Genomic DNA, 6,000 nt, shown 5'->3' with positions numbered 1-6,000 from the left:
TCCATTTTTTGCTCGTTATTAGACCACCTGAAGACCACCCAGATCCCAACTCATAAAATAAAGACACTACAGTATGTAAATATGTCTTCCAGACTAAAATGGGAGGTCTCAGTGTCAGTTGCACATTTAAACTACCAGGAGAACTTTGAAAATTCCTGCTACCAAGGCTGAGTCTTGAATCACTTCAACCAAATTCACTAGGGAAACTATCCAGGTTTCAGCATTTTGGGAGAAAATTTTCCAAGTGATTCTAAAATGTTCAGAACTACTGCAGATTAAGAGATGACTGCAGAAAACTTTAAGAACAAGTGATTTGAAGACAGAAATAGAAAGTATGTTAGGTTGATCCTCACTCAAGGATTAGATTGATGTGGGAGACCCTAACATTGACACATATGCTTTATTTTGTTGGGTTTTGTTTGGGTTCCACATCTGATAGTGCTCAAAGACTATGTGGTGCCAGGGATAGGACTTGGGCGTCCCACATGCAAAGTATCTGCTCTAGCCTTTGAACTGCCTCCCTATCCAAGATGTACAGGAAAGTGTTTGGCATAGGTGGCAAATGAATGTCCACTTGGCCTAGATTAAATGCTGCTAAAAATTCTGTTTTATTTGCTTTGTTTTGAGGGAAGGGGGGGTCGGGGTCAGGCCTGTCATATGGGCCTGAGAGTTCAATGCCTAGATGTGGGATATGGTGGTGCTCAGGCCAACTGATATTTGGGGGCAGCAGGGTAAAACTCAGGGGAGTACATTCTGTGCCTGTGGTCAAACCTCCTGAGTGCCAGATGTTTCTCCTCCACTTGTGCTCTCTCCTGGTCTTTATTTTGGAAGCTTTCCTTAATGGTTCTAAAGTGAAGCCACCAAGGAAGCCTCGGAAAAGCTCAGAAGTTGAGTCTTGCCCTGTGTGCAGGAAACCAGTGAACTGACATTTCCATCTCAGACACAGCCCCATATGTGAGTCCCAGTGTCTCTCCAGTTTGGGATCTCACAACCCAAGTGTGCAATCCATAGACAGCACCACAGCCATGTGTGAGAAGGCAGCAAACACATGTGTCATTGTGGAAACAATGAAATTAATAAGTATAGTAGAGATTGGGGGATAGCTCAAAGAACTGGAGTACATGTGGGAGCCCAGATTCAATCTTCTGCACCTTGAGGTATCTCAAGCATTGCCAGGATTCACCCCTGTGCAGCTTTAGATGTGGTCCAAAATCAAAATATTAAATTATAAATACATAGTAAAGCATAGTCATTGTGGAGAATGTCTGTGCAATGAGTGGAACACTTCCAAAGAGAAACAGTCCCAAGGAATGATAACAGAAGGAAGAAAAGCCAACAGCAACCCCGGAGGATGTGTAATTAAGGGCAGGGAAAGTGCAAATGCTGTGGGTTGCCACAAACTGGGTGAAGGCTTCGAGTCTCAAAGGTTGGCTCCATGGAAGCCTAGGATTCAATTTTTCAAGGGGGAAGGAAACTGGTGGGTTGTGCCTGTCACTCCATCATCCTAGTGCTGGATTCTGCCACAGAAGTCACATGAAGACTGTGCTTCCCCCCAGGCTGCTGGATGACCCTAGGGTTCACCAGTGCTCATCAGGCCCCCCTTATAATCCCCAGCCCATTCCCCATCTGTTGTCCTTTTCTTTTTCTTCCCTTTTTATTTATATGGTACCTAAGATAAAAAGAAAAGTCTCACATGCAAATGTTCTGCTGCAGAATGCATCTCCAGTCCTCATCTTTCCTCTTTACTGTGCTGATTTTCCCTTTCAACATGCTCATTTTTGGTCCACATCCAGAGATGCTCAGGGCTTCTCATGGGTGCTCAGGGAACTCATGGTTCTGCACTGAAGAATTACTCCTGGCAATGCTTGAGGGACTATATGGGATGCCTGGTCAAATTGGGGCGGGTACATGCAAGGTGAATGCCCTAGGTGCTGTATGTTTGCCCTATGCCCTATTTATTTTCATTTAAATTGAGGCCCTGATACCTCAGACACACTAAGTCTTCACTTGTCTCCAGGGACCTGGAATGTTCGTGCAAGCTTGAGGCTCAATGTTCTGAGAGGCCCCAACATTGTATCCTCCCTTCCTAGCTCTGTTTTCTCTGGACTTCCACAAAAGGCAGCGTTCACAGTGGGGAGATACAATGAAGAATATTGGGAAATAAAAGCATGGGCAAAGTTCTGGGCACTTTGAACGTGTAAAGAAAGAAAGGAGCCAGGAAGAACTTCTGATCAGGGTAAAGAGAATGACTACGTTGATGTTGGGCCATTGAGAGATATAACAGTTATTTCAATTGACCCTTATTGATCTGAGTTTTAATAATTCCATGTATTTTTGTTTTGTAACAAATAATAATGAAGTAAATTTGTTGTGTCTGCAAGGGGGGTAGGATAGAATGGTGGGTGGGGAACTGGGGCCACTTAATGGAGAGGTTATACTGGTGGGATTGGTGTTTGAACATTTAATGCCTGAAATAACTGTATTTGTATAACTGGGTAAATCCTGGTATTATAATAAGGATTTTGAAACTGAAAAATATGGTGTTGGAGACCACATAGGCACTTGAGAATGCAGGTTACCCCCCCCACACACACACATGCCCCAAAACATTAAGCAAAACTGAATGTGTATGATGTGAGGAAAAGACTTATCTTGCTGACCCTGGTTCAATCTCTAGCACTGCATCTGGTCCCTTAAACATACCAGGTGTAAAACCTAAATAAGAGCCAGGAAAAGCGCTGAGCACTTTTGGATGTTGCCCAAGATCAACCCAAAAGCTTCATAATCCTCATCTGATTTAATCATCATTATTACTAGATTTAGTAATTCATCATTACTAGAAAGGAAAATATTTTATTATTTACTAAATGACATTAGTTTTTGAGACAGCGTTTCTCAAATTGTAGTCAGATCAGTACAGAATTGCTTGGGCTGGTTGGTATAAATGCACATTTCAGGGCTGTACCCTAAACCTATGATAGCAAAGTTTCTGGAGTTGGTACCCAAAACACTGCATGTGGAAAGCGGCTCCTTAGGTGATTCTAATGCATTCTTAAGGTTTACAAATTGCCTCAGGCTTTAGATTTAAAAGACAGTTATTCTAGAAAAATGAAAAATAATTATAAACTTAAACTGCACGCCAGCCACTGAAGCATGGTGTTAAAGTACAAAAAGTCTTACAAGTGCCCACAGTGCCAAAGTACTGGGCACAGCAGCCAGAGAAAGTGGTTGGGGCACATTTCAGCAAGCACCCATTGAGAGCTGCACTTGACCCTCCTTTCTCCAGGGTTTCATATTCTTCACTTGCTCAACCGAGATTCTAAAAGTTCATGGACAGGAAGAAACTTTGAGATGTAGGGAAGCTAGCTGAAGTACTAGACCACATGCCTGACTCTGAGATTGAGTCATTACACTACATGATCTCCTGAGCACTGGCATGGGGGTGACCCTGGATTCTGGGAGCACACACCATACTGTCAGTCCTGTACTATGCACAGGAACATTGCTTGGCAAGGCCAAGTCTGGACATTGCACCTATTTAAAAAAGAAAAAAAGATGGGACCGAAGAGATTATGCTGTTGGTATTTGTCTTGCTTGCAACTGACCTGACTTTGACCCATTACCACATATGGCTCTCTGAGCACTACCAGGAGTGATTCCTGAGCACAAAACTAGGATAAGATCTGAGTACATTTGGGAGTGGACCAAAAAAATAAACAAAAAAATAAAAATAGTTTGAGGAGGGAGTAGATCCTGCTTACATAATTTTTATTATATGTAGTTTTATTTCTATTTTAGTGACTTTTTTTTTTTTTTTTTGGTTTTTGGTTTTCGGGTCACACCCGGCAGCAATCAGGGGTTCCTCCTGGCTCCACGCTCAGAAATCACTCCTGGCAGGCTTGGGGGACTATATAGGATGCTAGGATTCGAACTGCATGCAAGGCAAATGCTTTACCTCCATCCTGTCTCTTCGGCCCCTATTTTAGTGACTTTTATCAATATCTTACTGTACCTTGTTTACATTTTTCATAGGTTGCATAAATAAGGATGAACAGTATACATAATGCTTGATATCAGGCACTATGGGGTCTTGGAATATAGTCCCCAAGGATAAGGGAGAACTCTGGGTGTAAAAAATTTTTGTTTTGCTCTTTGTGTCACCTCCACCTATGCTCAGAATTCTATGTTCAGGGATCGTACTGGGTGAGACTCAGGGATCAGGGTTTGGCCTCATGCAAGGAAGCCCCTTAATATTTTATACCTTCTCTGACCCAGATATTTTATTTTGGGGAAGGTGGTTGGTGCCACACCAATGGTCTACGAGGCTATTTCTGGTTCTGAGCTCATGAGTGATCCCCAGAGATGTTCAGGGATCACATGTGGTAGTTCGAAACAGTGTCACTTAGCCATAGAAACTTGCTGAAGGCTCACGCCCACCACTCCATGAAGTCAGGCCAGTTGTGTTCCTGGAGAGTTTTCAGCTCTTCCTTCCTCTTGGCCTGATGTTGGCAGAGATCTCCCAAACCCCACTGATTACATATTTTGAATTGTGGATTTTGAAATAGTGTTTGAACATCATGCCCTGAGACTGAATACATAGAAATGCGCTGGATTTTTTTTTCCTATGCAGAGGAAATAAAATCAAAGGTCAGGTCTGGTGAATTGTTAAGAAAGGGTGTATGCTCTAGAATCCTACCCTGATTAGCTGTGTGATGTTGGATGGCTTATTTCAGCTCTCTAGGTTTATACTCATCTGGAAAATCACAAGTATCTTTACACATAGTCATGAGAAGAGTCCGAGACAGTTAATAGAAAGACTTACAGTAATGAAACTCCTAATGTTAAAACAAAAAAAGAGTATGCGCATATAGGTAAACACATATATGTTCCTTCCAGATTTCCATACTTTCCCATGAAGACTTGCTGATTTTATAACCAAAAAAAAAAAAAAGGAGTAACAGTTTGTTTTTATTTTTTACTTTTTAATTTGAGAATGGGTCATAAAGAGAGAAAAGATGGTACAACAAACACAAATGATTTATTAGGATTGCCTATTTTTCTTTGAAGTAATGGCAGCAGTGATTCCTGGGGTGTCCTAATCAAAGTACATATGATAAGAAAGGTAAACATGAAAAGTGATGAGCTCTGTATTGGTACACACTGTACACCGGCGAGGCAAACATCCAGCTGTAAATAAAGTGATGGGTGGCACCGTTTCCTCCTTTCCAGCCCCTCTAAGCAATCCTTTCTCTTCCATCAGGTGCACAGCCTAGATCTCGAGCATCAAATTAAAAAAAAAAATTAGAACAGCCCATCCCAGGGCTTCTTTAAATATTCAGATAAATCCATATGCCCTTATCCGTTAAATTAAGCTTTCCAAAGAAAAAGTAAGTCAATTAGTTCAAAATGTGGGTTAGTGCTTCTGGGTATTTAAAAGGCTTTTTTTTTTCTTTTTTAGTTCATTTAGAAACATTGCCACAGGGCAGGTACAAAACCATTCCCTGGCACATCTGTGAATCACCATGTTCTACCTAGATACAAACTTCTCATAGTTAGAGCTTTAAAATCTGGTCCTTAAAATTTATCAAAGACATGAAGTGAACACAATAAGAACTTTGAGCTGTGTCTTGTGGGGTCCAAGAGAAGGCTCATCAGTCTGAGTGCATGCTTTGCACACAGGAAATCTGGGTTTGATCCCAGGACTTTATGGGTTTCTAAGCACCACCAGGAGCAATTCTCAAGCACAGAGCTAGAATAATTCTGGAGCACCACAGGATATGGCCCAGAAACCACAATAAATAAATAATTTAAAATAAAATAAATAGGGCCATAGCGATAGCAAAGCAGGTAGGGCATGTGCCTTTCATGTGACCCACCTGGGTTCAATCCACAGAATCCCTATGGTCTCCTGAGAGCCCACTAAGAGTGATTCCTGAGCACAGAGCCAGAAAGTAACCCCTGAGAGGTACAGAGTGTAACCCCAAAACATAAAACAAAAGA

This window comes from Suncus etruscus, chromosome 3 (genome assembly GCF_024139225.1).
Source record: "Suncus etruscus isolate mSunEtr1 chromosome 3, mSunEtr1.pri.cur, whole genome shotgun sequence".
In the NCBI taxonomy this organism is placed as follows: Eukaryota; Metazoa; Chordata; class Mammalia; order Eulipotyphla; family Soricidae; genus Suncus; species Suncus etruscus.
This window is presented reverse-complemented; position numbering follows the sequence as displayed.